The 17948-nt window shown below is 34.9% G+C and overlaps 1 protein-coding gene across 1 annotated transcript in view; it reads right to left on the reverse strand.

The window, feature by feature from the left end:
* The window catches only part of LOC140616562 (uncharacterized), a 417503-nt gene that overhangs the window by 10380 nt on the left and 389175 nt on the right, over window positions 1–17948 (reverse strand). The window contains exons 9-10 of the mRNA XM_072797182.1: window positions 6440–6559; window positions 5257–5568 (exon numbers count right to left, since the gene is read on the reverse strand). The gene's annotated coding sequence lies outside the window, so the exon portion shown is untranslated. The remainder of the gene's footprint in view (window positions 1–5256; window positions 5569–6439; window positions 6560–17948) is intronic.

Below are 17948 nucleotides of genomic sequence, written 5' to 3' on the forward strand. Positions count from 1 at the left end.
TAAGCAGACCTGCAGATAAATGGAGGGTATCTCAGGGTAGCCTTACTCCACCACCAGTACCTCTCCATTTCAGTAATGATCTTGCCTCCGGATTCCCTGAGAAAATCAAGGCCTTCAAGCATGATCTCCCTGAGTTTCTTGCTCCCTATTTTATATCTGGAGCAACTTTCTCTTCATTTTCCACCAGGCTCAGGGTGGTGGAGGGGGGAAGAATAGTTTCATGCTTCTCTCAGGCTCATCCTCTGTGTAGCAATCTAGTAAGATAATCATTCACTCAGTCCTGTTATTTTCATTTATTCTTTCTCTATTAGCATCTGTTTTAAAGATTCTCATTTATATCTCATATTAATAAATATCCTCCTGGCCCATGCATTTTTCTCTGCTGGATGTTCTTTCTCACACTTTTATTTTATTTTATTTTATTTTATTTTATTTTATTTTATTTATTTCACTTTTCTTTTAAATCAAAGATTGTTATATAGTAGTCCACTCTTAACTCTATTGCTTTCCTGTCATTTGTTAACTTCTGCTCCACTTGTCCAGTGACACACATTGGTAACATGAACTCTTCTTAACTCTTAGGCCCTCCAATAAAGACCAAAAGGAGATGAAAGTTCATCTGTCTTGAAGTTGGTATCATATCACTTGTTGTTTATACCATCTGACCTTCTTAATGAGGTCTTCTACTCACTTTGCTTTCATCTTCAAGCTCCAGTTTTATTTTGCTTCTTCCTATGACTTTTCATTTCAGTAATAACAATCAACCTACCATTCCTTGAACAGTTAGTGCCATTATATGCCTTAGACCTTTGCCTTTGTTCTTTTCTCTGCAGTGCTGCATTAGCAATTTTTCTGTAAAAGACCAGCTCAAGTATTAGCTTCTCCAAGGGGCCTGCCTTAACATCCTCAGGCTAAGTTGGAAGGCGAGCTCAAGGGTTTCCATAATACTGTGTGTATATTTTAATCTCCATTTTCATCTCAATGATTTCATCTCAATTTTCACATTCTTAATAGCTTTGAAATTGTTTGTTTATTTGATTGTACCTTCAATACAGTTGGTATTCCATGAATCTCTGCATCCTTATCACAGAAAACAGACTACATGGAATGTAGCAAGCACTCAGTAAAAGCTTGTGGAACGTGCGAAGTTAACAAAGTGGAATAATTTAGTAATAATGGAAAGCTACTAGAAGTTTTGCATGGAGGAGTTATAGGACTTTGTGACATTAAATCTGGAAGTGTGTGAAACAAAGATTTGAGTGAAAAAAGAGTCAGAAAAGCAGTATCAGAGCCAGGATAACCTGGGAGGAGAGGTAGTAATGTCACACAGAACAGGAAGAGAGACTTCTGAGAATTTAGTAATAGTCAGCTATATTCCTGTAATAAGGCCAGAAGAGACAGGCAGAAAACAGACTGTGATAGGCTGAATAATGACCTCCCAAAAGACTCATGTCCTAAGCCCCAAACTCTGTGACTATGTTACCCTACATAACAATAGTCAATGACTATTTGACCAATAGTCAAAAAGACTTTGTATGTGTGATTAAGTTAAAGGTCCTAAATTGAAGAGATAATCCTCACTTACTCTTGTGGATCCAATGCCATAAAAAAGATTCTTATAAGAAGAAGCCAAGAGGATAAGAGTGAGAATTAATATGTGACATTAGAAGCAGAAGTCACAGGGATGCAGGGCTGCAAGCCAGGGAATGCAGGCAGTCCCTAGAAAATGAAAAAGGCAAGGAAAGAATTCATACCTAGAATGTCCAAGGAACACAGGCCTGGCAACTGAGTTTTAGATTCTTGAATTCCAGAACTGTAAGAGGATACCTTTCTGTTTCTGTAAGCCACTGTTTCATGACATTTTGTTATGACAGCAATAAGAAACAATACACAGACACTAAGAGTGTAAAAGGGTTAAAGGGAGAGAGCAGGTGTAAACAACATGGGTGAAAAAAGCCTCTTAGTGAATGAAAAAAAAATAAGATAAACATTGGGAAAACAAATCACAGAGGCTTTTATTCACAGGAGAAGCTTAGATATGTTCAAAGGAAGAAAAGAAAAGCAGAGATGGACTTATCAAAGATTTTGAAGAGAAACAGTGTATGTGAAGGGATGAATTTCTAATGGAAACAGAAGAATACTGTAATGAGCATCCCTACCACATGCTTGCTTTGCGGCAGTCATTGACAGACATGGTTCTTCCCACTTTACAGAGGCATCTCAATAAGTCCTTAGAATAAACTGTTTATAAGAAAATTATGACTGAGGAAGATTACATAATTTGCCCAGGCTATACACATTATAAATTGTGGAGCAGGACCCAATCACAAAGTCCATGCTCTTAACTCCTCCAAAGGACATGAAAAGTTAGCCCTGCTGTCACGAGCTGACTCCTGTCCTTTGAGTCGGGAGAGGAGGAAGTGAAAATGGGTCAAGGATTAGATGTGTTTTGGATATAAAAGAAAGAAGATGAAAATGTACTTAATAAAATAAAAAAATATATAAGCTAACTTTTAAAGTGTGAGGTCAAGGGATCCCTGGGTGGCGCAGCGGTTTAGTGCCTGCCTTTGGCCCAGGGTGTGATCCTGGGATCGAATCCCACATTGGGCTCCTGGTGCATGGAGCCTGCTTCTCCCTCTGCCTGTGTCTCTGCCTCTCTCTCTTTCTCTGTGTGATTATCATAAATAAATAAAAATTAAAAAAAATTAAAGTGTGAGGTCAAGATACAAATATTTTCCCACTGAATCACAATACTCAATCAACTCTTTATTTTTATACAGTTCTAACAACTACTGAATGGTCAAGAGTTTCAGTTCAACCAAATTTTCGAATTTTTTCCTTAAAAGAGAAAGAAAGTAAGAAACAAAGAGTGTTCAGGTCGCGTCTTAGTCAAAATAAAGCACATTTCTAGTGAGTTTCAAAAGTACAAGTTATTTTCCCACATCTGTAAGCAATAGATTTTACTCAGTGTGAGAAAATGCAACCTACTTAGCAGAACACAATGTAAATTGACTTATCTGAATGGTATTTTGTGCTTCTAATTTGGGAAGGTGCTTGGTTTAACAATTTGTCTGTATCCAAAAAAGGAAAAGACTATAATAAGAATTGGATAAATACAGAGAACAGATATACAGATATTTTCACTAAGAATTTTTTAAAAATATTTAAAATCTATACTTTAAGTATCCACATATAATTCTAATTTTTAAACAATTAGATTAGATTCATGTAACAAATATGAAGTGGTTGGATTTGGGCTAAGTTTTGAAGACAATTTAAAATGCAGATCAGTTACAAAGATGATGTAAGTCAGGAAAACATTTTAAATGAATGGGCCACTTTGAGCAGTTGTATAGAAGTAATAATAAGACAGAGTAAGGACTTCAAGGAAACTGTTGCATAAAAGAATTGAAATTTGTACTGAATTAGAAAGAACAGAATTGTATCTTCAAGAAGTAAAATTATGATATAGACCACAAATATAAAAAGATGCACCAAACTTTATAGGAAAAAGAAAAAGCTTAACATTGTAGAATAAATGGAGGATGAAGAACAAAAGCGCAAACTAAGAATTGCAGGTGCTCCTACAGGAAAATAGAGTAAGTGAACCAGAAATAATAACCAAAGATATAATGAAAAACACATTGCTGAGTTTTAAAAAGTGACCTAAGTGTGTAGATTAAGATGTTTTATTATATTCTGAGGGGGGAGGAGAATGAAAAGAAAAAACCCTCAAATTAGACACATCCTGGAAAAATAGCCTATCTAGTTTAAGATTAAAAGTATACTTCCATGCATCCATGCAGAAATGGAATTTTCAAAAACCGTGAGGATCTATTGAAGAACAAAACTCAGGAACTCCACAAGAAGCTTTTCAAAATTCAGGTAACAACAGAGAAAGCTTTAGCGCAAACATGGGCTTTTAAAAGCATGTGATTTTGGTCATCCAGCCACACCACTGGAGTTTATCTCAGACAGCAAGAAAATTTCAGATACTTTGAGACTCTGAAAATATATCTCCTCTGTAACCTTCTTGAATAAAACAAAGCAAAAGCTCTAGCTCCAACTGCACAAGAGTTGCATTACTGTCTTGCACCTCTTTATACAGGCCTTCCTGAAATAACTGTGTGGATATTTTTTCTCACTCATCATCCATGCTCAAGCAACGAGTGCTATAGTCACACCACAAGTTTGCTCACAGCTTATACGATCACTACTGCCTCTGGACCACTAACTGCTGATATGTGGGGAGCTTGCTTAGACCTGTTGTCAGAGAGCACTTTATACCCAGTCCTAACTGGAACTCTGTTTACAAGAAGTGCTCGCATTTCTCTTGCTTATAGTTTGACTCTCTTTACTCAGTCTTACTCTAGCCATAGCTTTCTGCTGGTATTACTGGCGGGTTGAGTCTGCAGTGGTGATGACAGGGGTCGGGACTGTCCTATGTCAAGGCTTCCATGTTCCCACAGCACCTGTTTTCCTTCACCAAAAGACATATAAGGGTGCAACTGCCTGTTAAAGGTTTCCTACTACTCTTACCACACTCACACAGTCTTTGCAAACCAGTGCCCAGAGGAGCTCTCAACACAGAACATATTAAGAACACTTTAATATCTGTATATTAGCCAGCTGTTATTTCATTTTATTTTGAATTGACAGAGACTTTGGTAGCTTGTGTTGTGGTATTCCAGAATTTGTGCTCCTGATACATTCACCATATATTACACAGTGCCCTGATTAGTAGGCCTAATTGTGGCTAATTTGTTACTATCATTTACTTACACAGAGATCTTTTTCCTTTTATTGAAAAACACTATATTCCTTATATAATTGGGCCCCAGTATGTCACTTACATGTAGCATTCAAGTTACGTAGTTTAAAAGTTTTTTGATAACTTAGTCAATTCTGACCATGTTAAGGCACACAATTAATATGCCATAATCAGGGAAGCTAAGAGAGTAGACGGAGACAGGTGCATGCTGGAGCTGGCTCATGGCAGCTCATGAGAACCAACTATTAAATTTTCAGGAGTTTTAAGAGCTGGTTGCTAATCATAAAATTAATTTAAAAGATCATATAAAATTACAATGAAATCAATTACATTAAAAACAAAGATAACAAATACTCCAAACTCATCATTTTCTATTTTTTTACACACTTCACTATTATCTATGTTCTTGAGTTTATTTAAATTCATTTTATGATAGATATACAATAGGCATCTCTTTCCAGCTCTTCATTGCTGCCCATACTTACCTTGGTTCACATATCCAGCACTCATATGTTGGATTTCATCATATTAATTTGAAGTTTTCCATATTTTTAGTCAATATGGTGGTTCACAACAAGATCTTAATTCTCTTGAGAGCAAGACTGAATCTTCTCTTTACTTGTATCAGTTCCATCGAAGAGAATGAACAACAAGTGCCATTTAAGTCTTCTGCTAAACAGGCTTCATTGAGGACTCAAAAATTTGGAGTTCCTTTTCAGCAAAGAGGACCAAATTCTCTTAGCACAAAGAACTGGATAGTTTAAGCTTCTGATTCTTCATCTTAGGGGCTGTTCAAACTGATGTAAGACCATAAGTGAACAGTCAGAAAAGAATTCTTGAAGGGAACCTAGGTGGCTCAGTTGGTTAAGCATCTGCCTTTAGCTCAGGTCATGATCCCAGGGTCCTGGGATTGAGCCCAGAGTCGGAGTTAAGTAGGGCTCCCCACTTAATGGGGAGTCTGCTTCAATCTCTCCCTCTGCGCCTCCCTCTACCCCTGCTCATGCTCTCTCTTTCTCAAACAAATAAATAAAATCTTTAAAAAAAAAGAATTCTTGAGATGTTTTTGGTGCAAAAAGGTGCTTTTATTATACCACAGGGACAGGACTTGTGGCAGGAAGAGCCACGCTTTTGTTGAATGAAGCTGGTGGTTAGATGCTTAGTGTTCTGCTTAGTGTTCAAGGGACATGCAAGGAGTTTTAGATCATAAATGTTTTCTTCAAATTTTTACTCATACGACTACCTTTGCAAGACTTCTCTGGTGCTTACCATTCAACTAGATATTAACTATCCATGAAATGTACAAGCAGTCATGAGACCCTTTAAGAATGTAGCAACCAGGATATATTTAATCCTTATTGGAACTATGCAGGCTATAGGTCAGCCTTCTGGGCTAAAGGTTAATATTTTTCTGTTTCTATCCCTCATCACAAGCTACCACCATTGTCTAGAAGTTTGATTCTTTCACGAGTTGAGATTTTCTGGTTAGTCTGAGAATTAGAAGAGGAAGAGCCACAACAAAAAACTGAGAACAATGAGAAGAAAGGGAACATGACAGGAAAGGATGCAACAGGAGCATACCTAGCTGATGAAAGAACAGCAAATTAGAAAGTTTAAAGGAAAAAAATAGGAAATTGGGAAAGAAACATATATTTTTAAATATATACATACCTTCAAGATGAAGTCAGTGGTTTTCCACAAAAGGAAAGAGTGTTGGGTGCATCATTCCTATTTACGCCACCACTTTCTTCCTCCAAAGCTTAAGCTTGTGACAGGAGGCTGTTCTTATCTCTAATTGTTTATGGAAATGAAACACTTCTTAGCTCATATGCTTATTTTATCTAAAATTCTGCATATTTAACTTATCTTTCTCCTGAAGGTTTTTTTTCCTTCAAGTTTCCCAGACTTTTCCTCAGAGTTTTCTAATGTATCACACAGACTCTTGAATCATTTAGTCTGAAATCTGGATAATTCTTCTCATCCCACTCTTGCTCTTCACAGAATGAATAAAAAACAGAATTTCATTACTTCTTGTAAGCTAATTAAGAGACACTGAAATGAGGACAAATTGGGCTAAAGGAAAAGAAGAAAGTACCACAGATGCATTTATAGTTTCTTATACCTTTAATAAATAATTTTAAAACAAAAGTTCTATCCTGGATTTCCTGTAGTTGTGGTCTATAGGCATCTTTGCATACTCTAATCTTGGAGGATTTTTCTGCAAGCACAAACTGAAGCCACTATATGAAATTCTCCTTACTTGTCATCTCTCTACAGGAATATTTATGTGCACTCAAGTCAGTGCTATTGGTTTTTTTTTTTTTCATGTCAGTATTACTGGATTTTCCCTTCTCTCCAACTTCTGCTTGCAACAGCCTGTAAATTGGATTTGTGCTGTACTATGTATAATTCCATATGCAACATGGTTTAGATCTTGATAAATGAAGGATACTGCCAAGACTGCATGTCTTCCATCCTCAATTAAAGTTTAATTTACTGAGAACCCACTACACATTCAGCAGTAGTTTTAGGCATGCCAGGATAATATTAATAAGATACCATCTTTACTTTCATGATTCAAATTGTATCAGGGAAGAGACAATTATAGTGCAAAACAGAATCTTTTATGTGAAGTTGAAATATTCAGTTAAGAAAGAAAGTCTTAATGGATCTTAAAGTAAACACAAACCTATGCACAAAAATAGTTTTCCATCACAATAGATGACCATTAAGACAGTGAAGGGAATTATAAAAAAGAAGGGAGACTTAAACAACATGATTTGGTTGCATGAAGCTATGAGTCCTCTGTTCTGTGTGTTAAAAGGATGACTAAGAGCAAATAATTCAAAGTAACTCTTCCCAAGTACTTCTAACGGCCAAATGCTAACTATTTGGGACATAGAAAACTGAAAGAAGTACAACAAATAGAAAGGGACATGAGAAATAAGAAGCAGTGCAAAATTCCCATGCTTACTACTCTATCCTAAGAAGGGATGGGATTAGATAAATATGTTTGGAAAACAAAGCATAAAGAGGGGTATTTCTGTGTCATCAAAGGCTACTCTATTTTCATTACAATGTTAGCAAAAACTAAAACACTTAAATATCTCACCTTCAGATCCTGGCAGTCCCATCTTAATGTAGGAAAACATTAAACACTGATTAATGTCAGTGAACTGGAAATCTAATCCTTCTCCTTTCCTCTTCTTACTCTGATCATTTTTCAAAATGTTTACATTTATTAATGGAATAACTTCAGGGCAAACTAGAATCTTGAGCCAAAAATATAGTTATATGCTTTAATGGCATTTGATTAGTTTTATAAGCTCAACATTTTGTTAGGCACAGGTAACTTTAACATAAAGATACATAAAAGTAAAAAAAAAAAAAGGATTTGTAGGACATAGGTTTTATTGATCACTGCCTTTTTATAATTATTCGGCTTTCAGAAATCAATTATCCTTGAAATAAAAAATAGCATTTTTTAAGATCTTAGAGATTCTTCATTTTCCTTTAGATTAGCTTCAATAGATTACATTTATATTAGTTTGCTTAATCACATTAATTACTATGTGTTTTGACTGAGCAAGAGTAAACATACTAAGAAATTTACCAATTCTTTTACTATAGTATTAAGTCAGCAAAAGGGAAAAGACAAATGAAACTTAGCTAATTATGAATTTTATATGGAATAATACCAGATACATATATACCATTTTAGCATGCACTATGAGACAAATATGCTGCCTTGATTAGTCAGCTCAACGACTTTTTGATGAAGATATTGTTAGTATATTTTATATATACAAACAGTGTTAAGTTGCTCAAAGTCATATTCAGTAAATGATAGAGGCAAAGTTCAGAACCAGGTCTGTCTGACCAGATCTGCTCCCTAATCAATCTATTTAAAGTAAAAATGTATCTGTTCCTTTTCTTTTCCCTTTGTTTTTATTTATGGAATAAACCATGGGAATTTATACTTTATTTCTTCAGAGTAAGGAAAATAAGTCAAAGTTATCATAACACCAATGGTCAATAACCCATTCTTTGGGTTGAAAATTTTTTTATCAGTCTAGCTGACAATACTGACAATTTATTAACTTTTCAGGTTCAAATATATCAACCTTGCACTAATGAACTAAATTAAAAAAAATCTTTCCAAGTATTAACTGTGCACTAGGTTTTTGCAAATTTCATTCTTTCATTTCCAATGTTAGAAAAGTTTGATTTAATCAAATGTTAAGGAATCAGAAGAAACTGAAGAAATGTTTGAAGAAATGATTAACATGCTTATATCATTAGAAATATTTTTATTAAAAATGAGGAGGAAAAGCTTAATGTTATTCCTTATCTATCACTAAACATACCAAGAGAAAACATAAGGTATTACTACATAAAAAATATTACCGTTTTTTAAACTAGAGCTCCAGTACTGGGCAGGCCTTCAACTGTTGTTTTGATGTGTAATTAGTAAAAAGCCTAGAGTTAGTGAGAATTTTGTCTGCATTAACGTAGCCACAACTCCACTTAGAAGTCAATCTGAACTTTGAAAGAGATAATGAGATTCACAATAAATAGAACTTCCTCTGCATGTTCAATTTCTGACTGTAAAATCCCAAAAGAAGAAAAGAAAAAGTGAATAACCCTTAACAGCAATTTTTTGTTCTTAAAAGATAAATAGTATTCTCAATGGAATGAATTAATTTAAGAAGCCTGTTTACAATCTTCACATGCTCTTTAGTTGGAAAAAAAAGTGCTGGAAGTAGTGAATATTTAAATTTGTACTTTGATTCAGGATATGGGCCCTCACTCAAATATGAAGGTCTTTTGTTAGTCATTTCCCTCTCTCAAAGAAGTGAGCGATATTCTGAAAATTAGCTAACAAAATTCTTGGAAAAATATATGATTCATAGAGAACTTTCCTTAAATCATAATTTTCTTACATACTTTAAAATGAGGAAAACAATATCAGTTTAATAATCCATTTTGTTTTCACACTAATCGCGTTAATGGAAGTAAAACCGAAGCATAAATAGAATTGTTTTTCCTAAGTCATAGCAGAAGAGAACACTATGAAAAAAAAGATGATAACACAGTATTCAAATACTGTTCAAATGCTTTGGAAATGTGTGCCAGCTACCCACTTTAAAATCTAGGGGGGGCGGGGAATTTGTGTTATTTTTTTAGACTTTTTATTCTTAAGACTTAATGTCTTAGATGTTATAGACATGCTTACATTCTATAAAATAGGAATATGATTTGTCTTAACATCACAGAAAGCCAAAATGAAACATTCAAATACAAAACTAGAAAATTACAAAATAGTTGTAGGTCTAATAAATGTCTGTAGGACTTGAAAACTACAATGGTGATGAAAGAAATCAAGGAAGATATAAAAATAGAGAGACATACTGTGTTTGCAGATTGAAAAACTCAACATAGTAAAGATGTCAGTTCTCTCCAAATTACAGGTTTAATGCAATTCTTATCAAAATCACCACAAAAATTTTTGTATATACAAAAAAAAAAAAACCTATTCCAAAACTTATATGGAAAGGTCAAGAAACTGGAAACCTAAATCATTTTGAAAAAGCAGAATAAAGTGAGAAGTATCTGACTACTAAATTTCAAGACATTATATAACTATGACAATTAAAAATGCATGGTACTGGTAGAAAACTGACACATAGATCAATGAAGTAATACAGACAACCTAGAAATAGATCCCCAAAAATATGCACAACCCATTTTTGACAAGTGTTCAAAATCAATTTAATAGAGAAAAGATAGTCTTTCAACATAGTGCTGGAGTAAATGGACATCCATAGGCAAAAAAGTGACCCTTGACCTTAATCTCATGCTTCATATAAAATTAACTCAAAATTGATGATGAAATTAAATGTAAAACTATAACACTTTTAGGAAAAACTTCGGAGAGTATCTTCTGGATCTAGGTCTAAGCAAAAGGTTATTATTATTATTATTATTATTATTACATTTTACTATTATTATCAAGGTATAGTTGACACACAGTATTATACAATGTATATACAATGCCAAATGTACAACCCAGTGATTCAACAATTCTATACAAAAAGGTTTTTAGAATTGACAACAAAAGCATGATCCATATGAGAAAAACTGATAACTAGTCATTACCAAAACATAAAACTTCTGCTCTGAGAAAGACCCTGTTAAGAAGGTGAAAAAAGAACACACAGAGAGAAACTATTTGCAAACTATGTATCTGACAAAGGACTAGCATCTAAAATACATGAAGTCCCAAATCTCAGTAATGAAAAAACAAATAATCAAATTGGAAAACAGGCAAAAGACATTCTGAAGAGACACTTCACCAAAGAGGATATACAGATGGCAAAATAAGTACACGAAAAGATATTCAACATTATTAGCCATCAGGGAAATGTAAATTAAACTTCAATTGCTACACACCTATTAGAATGGCCAAAAAAAAAAAAAAAAAAAAAAAAAAGTGAAATGCCAAAGGCTGTAAGATTGCAGATAAAATGGATTGCTCGCTCATACATTGCTGATGTGGGATGTAGATTGATAAAGCCACTCCGGAAAATTATTTGACAGTTGTTTACAGATTTAGTATGCAACTATCATACAATCTAAGCAACTGTCATCCAGGCTTTCTATTCTAGAAAATAAACAGTTATGCTTACACAAAAACAAGTACGTGAATGTCATAGAAACTTTATTCATAATAGTGAGAAAGTAGAAATAATCTAGTATCCGTCAACAGTGACTATTTAAACAAATGAGATACATCCATATCATGGAATATTCACCAATATTCAGCAATTAAAAAAAAAAAACCAAACTGGTGATACATGCATCACCTTGAATGGATCTCCAGAGAACTATGCTAAGTGCAATGGACAACAACAAATGGCTAACATATGATATGACTACATTTAGATAGCCTTCTTGAAATGACAAAATCATAGGAATGAAGAAAAAATTAGTGGTTCCTGGGGTTTAAAAATGAGACAGACAGGAAAAGAGGGAGAGAAAACAAATGGATATGGTTATAAAAGGACAACATATGTTGAGAAACATGTTCTGAATCTTGATGAATCAATGTCAGTACACTGGTTGTGAAATTGTACTAGTGTCTGTAAAATACTACCATTATGGGAAACTGGGTAGAGGACACATGGAATGTCTATTTTTTTTTTAGTACCACATGAAAATCCAAAATTACCTCAAAATTTAAAACATAATTAAAAGTAAAAAAATCAAATCTGAACATAAAATAATGTAGCTTTGAAAATTTAGAAGAATTATGCTTCTTTTATCTTTTTTTTTAGAGTTTTTATTTTGTCCAGTTACTTAACATACAGTGTTATGTTAGTTTCAAGTGTATAATACAGTACTTCTAAATAACATATGTGCGAAAAAAAGATATCATAGTGAAAACTAGAAAATATAACTAAATAATAAGAATAATACTAATTATTAAAATTTGTCACATAACTACAGATGTAATTAGAGTGAAAACTATGGTTTTAAATTTTTTTTTTCTTCTCTTTTTTGAGAGAGGGAGAAAGCACATGCACAGGGGGTGAGGAGGGGCAGAAGGAGAGGGAGAGACTCTTAAGCTGACTCCATGCACTGAGCATGGAGACCCACACCGGATTTGATCCCACAACACTGAGATCACAAACTGAGTTTAAATCAAGAGTTGGATACCTAACCAACTAAGACATCCAGACCCCCTATGGTCTTAAACTCTTACGTTACTAAAGAAGAAAAGCAGAAAAATAAGACCTGAACTTCCATTTAAAAATTTTTTTAATATATTGAATGACATAAAAGAAAGTATAAGAAAGGAGCAAATTAAAATAATAGCAGAAATTAATGAAATATAAAACAAAGATAAAATAGAAATAGCTAAATCAAAGTTTATTTGTAGAATATCAATTAAAAAATAAATATTCTGAATGATTAATCAAAGATGAAAGAGCAAAGGAAAATATTAAAAATATAGGGAATTAAAATGCTGATGACTTATAGTAGAGATGGTTAAAAATATAAGCAATTACTATGGACGACTATTTACCAATAATTCAAAGACTTAGAAGAAATGATTAATATTGTAGAAGAAGGCAATTATTATATTGACTCAATAAGAAACAGAAAATGAGGATAGATTTATTTATTTATTTATTTATTTATTTATTTATTTATTTACATAATTTGAATTACATGGTAAAACTTCTATCTTCATATAATTCTCCCTGAACTGTGGCAAAGATCTGATCTGTCATACTCATCCCCTGTCACAGTGCAGAGTTAAGGAGGGTATCTTGCAGAATTTTGGCCTGAATCCATCTCACAGTAGGTATTTTCCTAGTCTCAGGATATATAATGGAAATAAACAAATCTAGTAACTGACAGAATTACAATACTGGTCCCAAGACCCGCATGGGAAGGGATAAATAGAAGCCCTTTTTGGCCTGTGCAAGAGTGATAGGACTCCTAGAGAACATCCTGGTACAGATTTCATCGAAGATAACCAGGTCATGATGACAGTTGTATCTTTACTACAGCCAATTAATAAAGTTTGCCATTCTGTGGCAAGGATAAGAGTAAATCTTTAAAGCTTTTCCTAGGACTATATGTGTGCCGGCTTTCCATCATAATATAATCTAGAAGGATTTGGGTCATTATGATATCCCGTAAAGCATTGCATGAAACCATAATATTAATCACATTTAATTAATTGATCCTGGCAAGCAGGAAGTAACAAGTTTTCTAGGTACATTACTTAGTAAAATGTATGGAGGGATATATTGTTTGTCTCTGAAATGCATAAGGGGTGGGGGCAGACTCAACAGTTTTGGAAAAGTTTATGATCAACAGACATAATGTATAGGATCTTTGGCAAACCTCAATAAAAAAATAGTAACACATAGCCCAAAGTTTTGTAATAAAGTCATGCCTTTTTTCACTTACAAATATTCTTTACTTGAAAGACATGTTGCTGAGCCTCAGTAAGAACTAAACGTGACTCTACAATATGCAACACAGATTGCTCATCCTGAACAGATGTTACAAAATTTACCAAATCATAAAGTTGGACATGCACAGCAGAATTGCATTGTAAAATGGAAACAGTATATTTTAAGACTAGGTCCTAGAAGACTCCAAAGTCACTAGTAAACTCCATAAGTAGCTGGCTCAGACTCCCATAATATCTATCCCTACTGCTTTTTCACCTATTCCTCAGAATATCTATATGGTCTCATTGGAAGCTCCCTAAGACCATTTAAAAGAAATGGAAAAAGAATGGGGACGACAATCCATGAAAGACTCCTAACTCTGGGAAACAAAGGATTGCAGAAAGGAAGGAAAGTGTGTGTGTGTGGGGGGGGGGGGTAACTGGGTGATGGGCCCTGAGGAGGGCACTTGATGGGATCAGCACTGGGTCTTATACTATATGTTGGCAAATTAAATTTAAATAAAATACTTTTAAAAATGGGCCTGATTAGCAATGGATTTGTAAGGCATGCAAGAACTAGTCAAAAGTGAATCAATCACATTACAGCCCTCAGATGGCACCACTGAAAGACATTAATGAAGAAAACATTTCCTATGGAAGAACTCCAGGATCCAATATTTGGTTGGAAGGAAGTTTGTGTGGAAGAAAAGATAGTCTGCGGTATACACCATCCTGTTTCAGGGTCAGAGACTTAAAAAGCACAAAATTAAAATATTGGTGATAAAAGTTATATAGTATATCTTTCTACACTATAGAAATGCATGCAGAATGTAAAGATCCTTGAGTCCACTGCAAAGGAGATTCTCTATTATAATGAGAAGATGATCTATATCATGAATTATGCTACAGAAGCCTCTTTTATTCCATAAAACCCATGTATAAAGATGCTTCGGTAGCAGGGACTGAATTATTAATGGTCTCAACAATATGGACTTTCTCTCATCAAAGCTAATTTGGCTACTACTGCTGCTGAGTGCCCAATCTACTAAGAAACAAAGGCTAATGTTAAGTAACCATCCCCTTGGGGAGAATGGCTAGTCACCTGGTGGCAGTTTGATTATAATGGTTCACTTCTATCATATTATAAGCAGCAATTTTCCTCATAGGAATATACAGATAGGGCAGCCCTGGTGGCTCAGCGGTTTAGCGCTGCCTTCAGCCCGGGGTGTGATCTTGGAGACCTGGGATCCAGTCCCAGTCGGGCTCCCTGCATGGAGCCTTCTTCTCCCTCTGCCTGTGTCTCTGCCTCTCTCTCTCTCTCTCTCTCTCTCTCTGTGTGCCTCTCATGAATAAATAAAATCTTTTTTTTTTTTTTAAAAAAAGGAATATACAGATAGTTTAAGTCAGGTTTTCTTTCCTTACCAGCAGATTTTCTATCAGCATGACCATCTACGGACTTAGAGAATGTCTCATTTATCCATTGCCAAGTTACTCTACACAACAATAACCTTTGAACAAAGACACAAAAGTAAAGGAGGTGAAACAATGGACTCATGCTCACTAAATTGACTAGTGTTAACCACCAATTAAGAAAATGGCTCACTGAACAGTAAATACCTTCTAAAGACTCGATTATGGCACAAATTGAAAAATAAGTCTTTGAGGTTAGAATGCTATCCTTGAAAAATGCAGTATATATGGTCAACAGCAAATATATGTATGCCAACTCCCCAGAGCCAGAGGCACTTTTTTGAGAACAAGGAGTAACCACTATTTTCTTCTTTTGCCATGGACTTGGGATCCGTGTTTTGGAAGTCCTGGTGCCAAGGAAAAAGTGAGAAAATATATTCATTCATACATCTCTTAAATTGGATGCTAATGCTGCTTTGGTCATTTGGAGCTTTTCATGCCATTGTAAATTGTCTTCCAACAGGCAAAGAAAGGGATCAATATACTGCCCAGGTTGATCAATCCCAATTGCAAACGACAAATTGTGTTAAGGTAAAAAAGGCTATCTCTGAAACCCAGGGAATGTGTTGGGACCCCCTGTAACACTCCCTTGACCCATGATCACAGTCAATGAAAAATTGGGACAGCCTAAGGAAGACAGCATCAAACATTTAAATCCAGCACAACTGAAAGTTTGTGATACAACATCAGATAAAGAACTCCACCTGGCCAAGGTGTTGAGAGATGGTAAGGGGGACATGGTAATGGAAGAAGTATAAAAGTCTCAAGTCTCACAAACTAGCTATAGAAGTGGGTCTAAGACATCTCTATTTTCTGCTCTTTATCTACTTGGTTTTTTCCTCCCTTTATTTCCTTACTAATTTATGTGGAAGAGCATTGAAGGTAAGTAGCATTTCAGAGTTCAGGTTGGAGTATACTAGAGTATATCTAAACTGGCATCACCTTGAAAAGTTAGTATAATGGATAGGGCTTTGTTTCCTGCAACTACATAGCTCCCACCAGGCATTCTTCCTACAACTACTTTCCATCTCTCTCCTTTCAGGTCTTACTGTAGTAATAGTTCCTGTGCTTCAAATCCCTAGGGTATTGCCCAATACTCACTGGTTTTCTTAAACTGTCTATATCTCTATAAATGGTCCTTTATTAACTCTCCTGAAAGACCTGAGTGTCCATCTATTTCTTACCATGATCCTGAATAATAAAGAAAACAAGGGTTTTAGATCTGCAGTTAAATGAGGTTTTTTTAAAAAATACTTCATTATGATTTAGAATTACCCACCTGGTGCTGGCACAGCTGGACAAATATGGGTCTCTCCCATAAGGACAGGTGCCTTGCTACATAGTACAGAACAGACCTGTCTTATGTGTCCTGCACTTGACCAAAAATGCCAATTCTTTAGACACCTCATCACATGGAAAAATTAGGTCAGAAATGTGGAGACCCGAGGTCCCTAGGTGCCTCAGTCAGTTAAGTGTCTGACTCTTGATTTTGGTTCAGGTCTTGACCTCAAGGTCATGGATCAAGCCCTTCATTGGGCTCTGTGCTGAGTGTGGAGCCAGTTTGGGATGCTCTCTCTTCCTCTCCCTGTGCCCCTGCCCCTGCCCTGCTCACAATGCATACTTTCTCTCTCTACAAAAAAAAAATGTGGAAATCCTTTCATAATATGCAGAGTATACCAAGAAATTCTCTAAAGCAGTGATAAAAAAGAGAACATAAAATAGAAACCTTCCAAATGATATGAAAAAGCAATTCATAAAAGAGGAAACTCAAATTGTCAGTTGTATCATTCCTAGCCAAACAGACATTCGATATTCTATTTCTTTTTATGAGATCACATTAATAATTAAAGTTAGTTTTCTATTTGGTGACACACTGAATATTTTGTCATTGATCAAAACTTCAGAGATAACCCATAAGTCAATTCCAAATTTCATTCTATAAAGGCTTAAATTTTTGTCCTCTTAGTTTAGAACTGTCATTTCACCATTTTGAACTATAATCCCATCTTAATAAATAGGACTTGCCCTATGCCAAGCAATTCTCCAAGTGAGTCACATGTGGCAATCAATTTCATTTTTACAACAATCCTGTGACGTACACAGCACACTGTGTGTCCAACATTGATTGGGATTTAAACTAAGATAGTAGGTCCCATGGTCCATGGTCCATGGTCTTAACTACATTATACTGCCTCTAATTTGCAACTTGTTCCTGGCTTGATCATCATTCAGTCTATTTTAATCATCTTTCTCCACTTGTTTTGAATAGCACAAACACTACCTCCTTCAAGTACAAGGAAATTTAAGAAATTGCTGATGGAAAATGTAAACTGTGGTCTAATCCAGTGCAGATACCATGAAGAAAAACAGCAGGTATTAGATTAATACGTTTAATTGCAAAGCAACAGATACAATCATTTAGAGACAATATTTCCTTCCTCCTTGAGTTTTCACAGTATTTGGGAAAAATTTAGAAAGACTTAATGGCAATGGGAGGGGAAATTTCAGGTTTGAAATACAGCTTAGATCTAGCTACCTATTTAAGGAGGCAGAAATTGTGGCCTGCACAGGATTTCCTAGGGAGATAAGTAATGCAGACCAAAGAAGAAGCTCTCATACTCAACACTGAATGCCACTGAACCTGTAAGAGGATTTCAGCAGGAAATCAGGACCACAGGAATGCAGTGTTTCTCTTCTGGACAAAAGATGATTATACCTTAAGTACAGAAAGTCAAAGGT

This window comes from Canis lupus, chromosome 24 (genome assembly GCF_048164855.1).
Source record: "Canis lupus baileyi chromosome 24, mCanLup2.hap1, whole genome shotgun sequence".
Classification (NCBI taxonomy): domain Eukaryota; kingdom Metazoa; phylum Chordata; class Mammalia; order Carnivora; family Canidae; genus Canis; species Canis lupus.